Consider the following 11,141-nt stretch of genomic DNA (forward strand, 5'->3'; position numbering starts at 1 on the left):
AATGACCATCGCACGGTCATTAAATTCCTAAAAGAAAACATCCTTTCTCGATTCGGAACGCCTCGAGCATCATTAATGAAGAAATACGGTATCTCTCATAAGGTGAGCACCCCATACCATCCTCAGACAAGTGGACAAGCTGAGATTTTCAATAGGGAGATCAAACACATTTTGGAGAAAACGGTTAACCCAGATCGTAAGGATTGGTCAATCCGATTGACCGATGCCTTATGGGCATACCGTATTGCCTTTAAAACCCCTATTGGAATGTCTCCCTTTAGACTTGTCTATGGGAAAGCTTGTCACTTACCTGTGGAGCTGGAACATGAAGCGTACTAGGCGATCAAAAATCTGAATTTCAATTTGGACAACGCTGGCTCGCTACGCAAACTTCAATTGAATGAACTTGAAGAAATCCGGAATGATGCGTACGATAATTCGAGAATTTATAAGGACAAGATGAAAGCATTTCATGACCAACATATTTTGCGAAAATCATTCACGCCTGGTCAGAAGGTCCTTTTGTACAATTCTCGATTACATCTCTTTCCGGGTAAGCTTCGATCTCGTTGGACCGGCCCTTACATTGTTGTCACTGTTTTTCCGCATGGGGCCGTTGAGATAAGAGATCCCGACAATGGCAAGGAGTTTAAAGTCAATGGACATCGATTGAAACCATTTGTCGAGAAATTTGATTCAGAGGACATGTCCATGCCTCTGACTGATCTTGTTTACCAGGATTGATCTCCTAGTCTGATGGAGGTATAGGTAGGTTTATTGCTTTCATAGGACTAGGGTAGTTGCTTTATTTGTCTGGCTGAAGACGGTAAACTTAGCGCTCCTGGGAGGCATCCCAGCTCTTCACTTCTTTTCATTCTTATCATTAGTTATTTGAATGTTTGTGGGTAACATTACTGCAAACCCTCACGAGACTACAACTCGTCCACTAGGGGTAACCTAGGGGTTTAAAGGCTTGTTGCATACGCTAAATGCAATCGAGAGTACCTGCAAAAGTGGTGTAGGTAGGATTTCATTTTTGTTATTTTTATTTTACTTTTGTTGGTTTCTCTCTGGTGCTGACCCGCTCTTACGTAGATATCTTTGGAAAGCCTCTTGATTCTTTTCGTCCAGGTACTATCTTTCCATCACTCCTATTTTTTCGTTGTCTCATGTGCATTGCATGTCTATTTCTTTTTACATTGAGGACAATGTAGATCTTTGGTTGGGGGTAGGAGATTAGGTCTCATAATCAACGTTTTCTTGGTCTTGAGCAAAATTGTGAAAATTTTTAATTTTTCAGGCTTTCTGATGAAGTCGAAGTGATTTTGACAGGCCATCTAGGGCACTTAGAATTTCAAGATGCGTAGTGTTGGTACTTCATGACTCTTGGATTCAGTCATCTATTAAATTTCACAGCTAAGTTTGAATTGTTAATCCATTATTAGAATTTGTAAACATTGATTGAGTCATGAATTCGTAGGACACATCTCGCTTGCATATTAAGGTTTCAGTTTGATATTGAAGGATTTACTTGGTACTCACTAAGATTGAAAGAAATCAACTTGAGAAATTGAAAGGATTGGGCGAATGGTCGACACCATAGGTTTGCTCCCTATAGGTGTAGATTTAATTCCCTATGAATGATATGTGAAAAAAAAAATAAATAAATTTGGGTGTACAGTCTTCATCATAGGTTTGCTCCCTATAGGTGAGGATCTGATCCCTCTTCTTGGCGTTACGTCTAATAAAAAAATCAAAAACTAAAAGAATAAAAAGATAACGTGTAAGCCAAGTTGAGTTATCGTGAATTCTCTTAGTTGTTACCAATGATATCCTTAAATATCGAAATGAATCTTAAAGTTGACAAGTCGAGATTAGACTATACATTCATAAATCTCAATGGTTAGAATTTTTCTAATTAATGGAATAATACTTTGAACTTGATTATGAAGTTTACCGTGCGCTGGAGTCTAGGAGAAAGTAATATCCAACAGTCATGAATCTAAAAATTCTCATATCTGGATTACTCTGCAAAAATCACTCGAGTTTACAAATTGTTCTGTAATTCTTAACTTATTTTCGCATACTTTGCTCGGGACTAGCAAAATGCTAGTTGGGGGTTGTGTTGAGGGTCAAATATTGCATATCAGACCCAATTGTTGCATAGATTTACACGCATGATACCGCTTAATGGCCTGATTAATCGTGTTTGTAATGCAGAGTGTACGCACGAGCCTGGACCGAAAAGGGTGCTTAAAGCATGGACTTAACGCTCTAATGACACCAAAGCATGGGACGGATTCTAGAAATCCAAGATCAACAAGATCACACACCAGGGGTCCGCGGAAATCGAGAAACTGAAGCTCAAGTGGCCTGAAAGTGTCCAGAATGCAAGATCATAGGGTTCCCACCATCTGATCAGTTCGAAACTTCATACGTGGCTTGAGGACCATAAATAAACCGTACATGTAAAATTTCAGCCCCTGGATCACTGTGGAAGTGGCCCAACGGACAGATCAGCCCCTTTAATCATTATATGGGGCCCGCCTGATATCCGGATATGCTTCAAAATTGTTCTAGACTGTTTAAACCACGTGCCAAAGCGGATGGACGGAGCGGATTTCTCACAATCATCACAGTGGACTCCGTATGCACAGCGCGTGTACATAGTGCACCGCTGTCCGCGCCGCACCGGACGGTCAGCCCGGTCAAAGACGGGCTGACCCGTCTTCTTCTTCCGCATCAACAGCAGACGGACGCTGTCCGTCCGTTTTTCATTAGTGGGCCCCACTCGATCCTCAGTTCGATGATCTAAACCGTCCATTTGATCCGTAGGATGGCCAAGACCCTCGCCTAGGTGTTTTTTCTCCACCATGCAACCTATCACACGTTCCTAGCCGTTTAACGCAGAATGGGCGGTGAAATTCAAAATTCAGCAGACCACATCAACGGACAACCAAAACCGTCCATCTCCGACCAGAATTCCGAGGCGAATCCAACTGACGGAGTGGATTTCCTCTCCAACATCGTTCATGGCCTCCACCAACATCCCAGCGCAAGAGCCGCGCCGTTCCCTGATCAAGACAGTGATCGGATCAGCAATCCAAACCGTTCATTCTCATCAACAGGGAGCCGTGACCACCACCAAGAAGGCCGATTTTGATTTTGGACGATCAGTCGTCCAAAATCTTAAGCCAAACGCGGGTTGATCGCGAGTCCTCCGCCTGTCGCTGCGAAAACCGCTTCATTCCGACTCCAACACAGTCTCTCTGGTGCGTAATACTTCCGCATGGAGGACGGAAATTGGGCTCGGACGAGAGTGCTATAAAAAAAAGAGAGGGAGAAAGAGGAAGGAGGAAAAAAAACGGGGCTCGGTTGGAGGATTGGAAGCAGCGGCTGCTGGCACATTGTCTAGACGTAGCTGGGGAGGAAGACAGAACGTGGGCAGTGCCAGGGAGCAGAGGCCGTGGGAGGAAAACAGGGGGACGTGGCTGGATCAGCGTGTGGAGGTTGGCTGCTGCTGCACATCATTGAGAGATAAGGCACGTAAAGGAGAGAGGGGCCGAACGTGGAGCTGGGTTTTCTCTCTCTATTTCCTTCTTATTCTTTTCTTTTCCTTTTTATTTTTTATTTTGTTGTTTAATCAGCCCATCCTTGTGTGGCTAATCCTCTTAGCTAGGGCTAAGAAGTGAAGCCTGTAGCGAGATGGGAGACACTATCTCATGCGTTTAATTGGAATTTCTGAACTGAACTTGGTTTTAAGTTGATTATTAAAAGAATATTATTTCAGTCTTTAATGGTCTGTTGTGACTGAAATTACAAGGGGTTTGCAATGGCTTTGAATATTTCTTTTTCTCTTTTTGATATTTATGACGTCAGGAGGCCCTGTTGTTCTTCATTGCTCCATGGGCATGGTAGGATGACAGTACCCTTCCTGATCCTCATACATGGTTGATTGGTTGGTAATTAGTTTAATCCTGTTGTTTGCTTTGTCTCCTGGGCATGGTTAGATGATGGAATCCATTCTAATTCATATACTTTTCATCTCTTGAAAACCAAATCAAGTAAGTTCAGTTTGAATTCCATAATCCTTGATGCAAGCATAAGATCTCCCTGATCTCTACAAGTGGATCCTCTGAATCCCTAGTTTCCTTCCTCTATTAAATAATTATTCCACAATTATTTCTTAAATTCTATTCGGTTTAGATCACATCTTAATCTAGTTCTAGTTCTACTTGGTTTCAGATAACGTACAGGTATCAGTCCCTGTGGATTCGACCTCGGTCTTACCGAGTTTATTACTACATCACAACCCTGCACTTGGGGAGTGAACACTAGGTACGTGGTGGAACGTCCAGCCCCTGTGTAGCGGTCCCTCCCGAGTTCAGCGTACAATTCCCTGTCTAATCCTTTGAGAGTTGTGGAAGGTGAGAAACGCGGCTCGTTTTGATGGGGTCAGCCCCAACATCAACAAACTAGCGAACTGGATCAAATGGTGGTTAGCAAAACTCAATTGTGATCTCCTTGGTCCTAGGCCCAATAGTCGGTTAGATTTCACTGTCTTCCAGAGTCTAAATATTCAGCAACAGCCCCCCGTAACAAAATCATTTCAGATTGTAAAATGGTCCAAACCGCAAGTAGGATGGATAAAGGTAAATGTTGATGGCGCTCCTATGGGCCATCTGGAGGGGGTGGGATTTGTAGAGACTCCTCCAGCTCCCTTCTCTCTGCTTTCTCATTTGGTTATGGGGTAGGAACAAACAATAGAGCCAAACTCCGGGCCCTATACGATGCTATGATTATTTGTGTTAGCTGGGGATATAATCAAATTATGCTGGAATCTGATTCCAAATGTGTGGTGGATGCTTTCATTGGAAAATCTACTCTAGCATGGAAATGGAGATATTGGTGGACTAGGATCAGTAATTTGAGAAATAGGGGCATGTTTGTGGTTTCCCTAATTCCGAGAGAAGGTAATGGCCTGGCTGATGGGCTGGCTAAGGCAGCTGCGATGAACCAACTTCATTTGAGGTTCCATTCCATTTCAGACCTCCCATTTTGTGTAAGGGGCCTTTATAGATTAGATAAGATGGGCCTGGGATCAATTAGGGAGACTTAATGGTTGGTCTTTCTTTTTGTTGGCTCTATACAGGGATAATTCGAGCTCTCCTGGTTCTTTTTTTGTCCCCGGGAGACCCTTGCTTCTATATATCTTTTTTTCTTTTTTTTTTTTTTAATTTCAATATACACCCTCTTTTAGAAAATAAATAAATTATCATTTAGGAACAATTCACTCAACACTAAGAATCTTGAGATAAGATGGTATAGTGACGTAGGGATGAACATGACGAGGTCGATCACCATCTTCCCCAAGGGGATAACTACTCTGAATCCACGGGGCTTCTTTGGATTCCTCACATAGACTTCTTGAATCCAATTCATAAATTGATTGATGATTAAAATAAAAGAGCTTCCAACCCTTTAAATAGGGATACTAGACCTTGGAAGAAGTTTCGGATATATATATATATATATATATATATCCTACTCCCTCGTTTCGTTCCCCGCCCCCGACTCTCTCCTTCTACCTGCCCCAACTCTCTCTCTCTCTCTCTCTCTCTCTCTCTCTCTCTCTCTCTCTATTTCTAGGGTTTTGATCTTTCATGAACGTACATAAACCAGATCAGATCTTTCATGAACCTCTCTAATGCCGATGCCACGACTCCATCTCCTCACCATCCCGTCTTCACCTCGTCCTCCTCATGCGACACATCTCGGCCGTCGATTCTGCTACTGTCTGCTTCCCTCAAGGGCTGCAGGAAGGGTTCCTTAATCGTACATGCTGGCAGCTCTGATGTTAATGATCTTATCAACCTCCTCCATGGCTCCGACCCCGTTAGGGTCGAGCTCAACCGCCTCGAGAATGAGGTCCGAGGTCGGGATTTTCTCATCTTCTGTTATATCTCGGCTATGGATTCATCAATTTTTTCTTGATTTTGTTGGGTTTTGGGGGTTTAGGGCTTGATTGGGGCAGGTTTAGGGTTTTTGTGGTGTTTTGGATGTGTCAATGCATGGCTGCCCAACCTCCATCAACTGCTGCTACCATTATAAGAGGCCGCCCGTCCCTCATCATCAACAACCAAACCAATCTCCACCTGCAATCGTCCACCATCAATTCTGATTGGTAGGGTTTTTTTATTATTATTGGGGTTTTGATTATGGATTTCGGTTTTTACTTATTTTATTTTATTTTTTCATTTTATTTGGTTTTTTGGATTGTTGTAGAAGAAGGCTGCAAAACAGAGGTTTATTTTATTTTCAAGTGGTTTGAATTGGGTTTTCTCTAAAACAGAGGCCCTTTTCTTTAAACTAGTATTTTTAAAGCAAAGACTATTTAAGCAACAATGTGTTGCTGATAATATTTTTATATCTTTTTCAAAAAGGAAATATAGTTTAGATATTTCTAAATGAAATTTCAAACTTATTGGCATTGGTGTGGCAATTCAAACTATGTCCAGCTATTGACTATAAAAGTTGATTTGGATATTTTAATGATTTGCCCAGTAGGCTCGCTAACTGTTCAAGGAGAGACTTCCTTGGCAATTGCATGGGTTTCGTGGAAATGCAAGTCCTCATGGAAAACTGTGTTTTATCTTGAATGCCTTAAAAATGTGAATTCATGATATGAACGTTAGTTTTGTTTAGGTTCCAAGAGAAGCAAATTGAATCGTAGATTCTCTTGCAAATGAAGGTGTTCTTAGATCTTTTCTTTGTGCAAGGACTCTTAATCCATTGCCTTGATGGATTGTCCCATACTTATGCCTTTGTTTTAATAAATTTTAGTTGTGATTTGCCAAGAGGAAATTGTAATTTCTCTTGCATGTTTGATTGTGCATTATATTGGGTAAATTATGGCAGATGTTTCTATTTCCAATCTCTAAAAAGTAAAAGAAAAAGGAAAAAAGAAATGGCAGATGTTTGCTTGTTTGTAGTGCAATAAAGAAAAGGGAGCCACTCTGCACCCACATTTTTTGGATGGCTACACCCTTATATTCTACTCCATCTGTGGGGCTTGATCTGTCCAGATCTAGCTTCTTTGCTGATCTAATCTCCAAATAATGTCTGTTCATGGCCAGATCTCAATCTCTGCTTGATGTTCGTTCATGGCTAGAGCTCAATCCGTATTTAGTACATTGATTAGCGACTGGTCAATGTCCAGATCCTGATCATCCACTTAATTTGAAATTCCTCTCGAAATCATGATTTTTTTTAGCTCATAGTTTGAATTTTCTCGAGATCTATTGTTTATGCAAGAACTGATTGATTATTTGAATTTTTCTTTGTAATTGTTTGCTTCTTTGCGGTGGCAATGGCAGCCTCTCAGGCTCGAAATCAAAGTACTTGATCTCTTTAATCCTTTAAAACTTGTTATACTTATCAATTACGCATACGATTATTGTTAATTTCATGTTTAATCTGATATTGATGATTTCTGGATCAGAGGAAACTTGTGCAATGATCAGAACGAGTGAAGTCTATGGATGTGGATCTACATCCAATAGAACCATGGTAATTTTAATTATATTTTTTTTTAAAAAAAAAGATAACTCTAGCAGTTGTTTGGTTGCACCAAATATCATGATATTTTACACCAAATTAGATTGTTTAATAATGAAATTTCATGATATTTGGTGCTACCAATGCACCATAAAGTATCTGCATTATGGGAATTTTCCTTTTTTTTTTTCCTTTCTTTCTTTAAATTTTTTTTTTTTTTTTTTTTTTTTTTTTGCAATAATTAGTAAATTGATTCAAGATCTAGATACTTCACCATTTCCTTTGTTTCATTAGTTTTGTTTCTTAATCGAGAAGGAAAACATGTTGACGATTTTTTTTTTTTAAAAAAAAAAGTTGACAGAACTTAGCACTTATGGTTGAATTTCGATGATAAATATTATTGTTTAGTGCTTCCAGAAAGTGGCTCTTATCCTAGAAATTGTTTGGTATTGGGAATCATAATTTGTATTGAATTTCTTTGTGTAGGATTCTTGTGACTCTTTATTCTGGAAGTGTCTACATCTGGAACTATTAGTCCCAGGTAAGTAATTAATGTTGAATGTCTTTCTTCTTCATTTTATTACCATCTTGGGTTGTTTTGTTGTTTTAGTTAGTGATAGTATAGGATGATGATATAAGATACATTTGTTAGTCTTTTGAGTTTTGTGCAAGTAGTGGGATTTTTCTGTTTTACATGACTTGCTATATATTCGATTTTATTTGTCTACTAAACTTTGTATCAGTATGGGGTCTAAAGAAAACAAATCCTTTGGTTTGGATTTGATGGTGGTCCATAATGTCTTCAAACAAATTCATGACCTTGGGGATATTTTAATCGCTTATTATGTTTCCAGGGTTGGACAAGGATTGGTGTTTAAGAACTCATTGCGGTTTTGGAAAACCTTAGCAAGTTGACTCAACTTGATCAAGACACAAGTTGAACCTCCTTTTTAAATAATAAAACAGAGTTGATTAGTCCAAAAACTCAAGTCAGTAGTTGGTACACTTGAAAGACATGAAAAATCTAATTATACCTTGAGCCCTTTTAAACTAAAAAACAAGTACCATATCAAGCTTTGGGCCAACTCTGATTTAGGCAATCGCTGGCTCCTATTTGCATTTTGATCTTTCATTCCTAGTTAAGGATATATGGGTGTATACACGTTGTGCATGGAAACAAGGCATGCACCTTTAAATGGATTCATCTTTTGTTACTTCTATCTATTCTTTAATCACTTCTAGTTTCTACACCATGTAGAATAGATGTGGGTTCTAGTGGAAAGGCAATATCTGGGTTGAATATATTCTTAATCTAGGTGTTTCGTAAGTTGGATCTTTCAATAATTTCATGGTGTCACATTTCCATTTTTAGCTAGAAGTAGAACTGCCTCAGATTGAATCTTGCTTATGAAATGCGTGTTAGCTAAATTGGAGTATTTTCTCAATGCATATTAGCTTTTGCGGTAGAATGGCTTATGGTTCCTTTTGAAGGTATTAAAAAATACTCCTAGTGCTCATTACAAATGATAAATCTGAATTAGTGAGAGTGATGGAAAAAGCTAAAGGGAGAGTTCTTTCATAGTGAAGAATTCCTGCCCCAACCTGCATGCTCAATGTAGGTTTGGTTTATCTGAGATGGGAGTGGTAGTTTTGACCACTATACATAAAGCAGTTGTCCCATTGCATACCATCCTGGTGCACATGGAATAAAACCATTCAATGCCAAGCAGATAAGATGTTGAAATGCATTTCATATTCCAAACTGAAATTTCCATTCGAAATGCTGAAATAATATCATAACTCCATTTAGAAATCCCATTTTGAAATGCTGAAATGCATTCCATATTCCCACTCATCATATTTCGGCAGTTATTTGATATTCAGATTGTGTACAACTCTTGAAACATACGTACTCAGAAATTGTATGCCTTTAAACTGTTAACTCAAACTGAATCAATTAAATTGTGAAATGGTCAGTAAGCTACATTCTAAAAATCAGAATGGTTGAATAATTATAACCTCTGATCCATGAAATTATAGAAATGAGTTGTACATGACATTTAAACTTGTAATATACTTTGTGGACGGTTTCTTTTGGATTTTTTTTTTTTTTTTTTTTTTGAAAGATATAATGGGATGGATTTTTTGGCCAAGTCATTCCAGTTGGCAGTTAACATAATCAAAATTGATTGTAAATGTTTAATCAGTTATGGGAAAATTGTTAGTTCCAGGCTTCCAGCAATGCTTTCCTTTTGCTTTAGGCAGTTTGCTTTTTCTCTTAAGGATAGTTTCTGATCAGCAGTCTATTTGACATTGATTCTATTTGTTAGGCCCAATGTTTCTAATTAGAGGTAGCATGGTATTTGGGCAGCACTCTATGTGAACAATCTAATAACTTGTTTATTGAAGCATTTATGGCTAGGGACATATGAAGCTTCTTCAGTCCTGCATTTGGTGTATCACTAAGTGAAAATTAGTATGTTGAACTGAGATTACTGCAGTGGTTTTCTGTTCCAAATGAAGCCACTACCCAAGCAGTAAAGATTTATTTATTTTTCTATGACAACTGTTCTTATATTTTGTAACTTGGTTTTCCCGAACCAGAACGAATGCACTACTCCACCAGGATACAAGAGCATGGAAAACAGTGACAAGCCTCTCTTTTTTAAGGAGTTGAAGAAGTTATGGGACAACGAGAGTGGTAGTCTTCTATGGGGAAAAGGGACAGTTCTCTTTATCCAATACCTTAATGATCGATGATCCTCTTTACAAGGCCCTTAAAAATCTGGTAATTTTATTATGAGAAGTATCACATACAACCAACTGTAGGAATTGAGATTTGCTAGCTCCGAACACTTGTGGGAGCCCTTCACATCCATGTGCAGGCATGTGTCATAATTTGAAGATGCATTTGATATTATCTTTCCATCTAGTTAGCTACAACAATTAGATCTTCTGCCATGAAATGATGATTCAGCTAATTCACAACTTAGATGTGTACCATATCATATTAAAACTTTTACAGCCAGATATATATTTTAATTATCAGTTTACCTTGTAAATTTTTATCCATATGAAATGCTCTCTGTGCAACGCTCTTTCTTTTGCTATTTGTAATTGCTATGTTATAGAGTACCCAAGCACGATATGTCAGGCATAGAGATAGATGATCCCAAAGAGCAAGAACATGCAGAGAATGCTCATGTAAAACAACTTTATGGAGGTCTCCTGAAGCGGATCCAGAACATGTAGATAGAAGTAACAAAAATTTCATGCCCTCTGCCTAAGAAGAGGTATTTGACAGTGTTGTGATGGTTTTCACGCATTGCTATGAAATTCGTGGTATTATTTAAAGCAAAGAGACCCATGCTATTTTCAGTTTCTTTTCATTGCATTTAACCTGTCTCGTATAGGAGGCAATAATCAAGAAAAAATACGAAGGACCTTTACCCAGAAAATGCCACTCAACTCTAAGGTAAATATTCATTCTATTTATAGGTGTAGAATGCGATCTTGCCATTGATTTGGATCTTATTTATCCTTCTCTTGAATTTTGAGGGTGCATTTGGATGCTTAGTTGCAGT

At 38.9% G+C, this 11,141-nt stretch overlaps 1 long non-coding RNA gene across 1 annotated transcript in view; it reads left to right on the forward strand.

Moving 5' to 3' along the window:
* The window catches only part of LOC131218880 (uncharacterized), a 43,466-nt gene extending 32,686 nt beyond the window's left edge, over positions 1–10,780 (forward strand). The window contains exons 2-3 of the long non-coding RNA XR_009157888.1: positions 10,162–10,552; positions 10,691–10,780. This is a non-coding gene — a long non-coding RNA (uncharacterized LOC131218880). The remainder of the gene's footprint in view (positions 1–10,161; positions 10,553–10,690) is intronic.
* The last annotated feature ends 361 nt before the right edge of the window (positions 10,781–11,141 follow it).

This window comes from Magnolia sinica, chromosome 11 (assembly GCF_029962835.1).
Source record: "Magnolia sinica isolate HGM2019 chromosome 11, MsV1, whole genome shotgun sequence".
Lineage (NCBI taxonomy): Eukaryota > Viridiplantae > Streptophyta > Magnoliopsida > Magnoliales > Magnoliaceae > Magnolia > Magnolia sinica.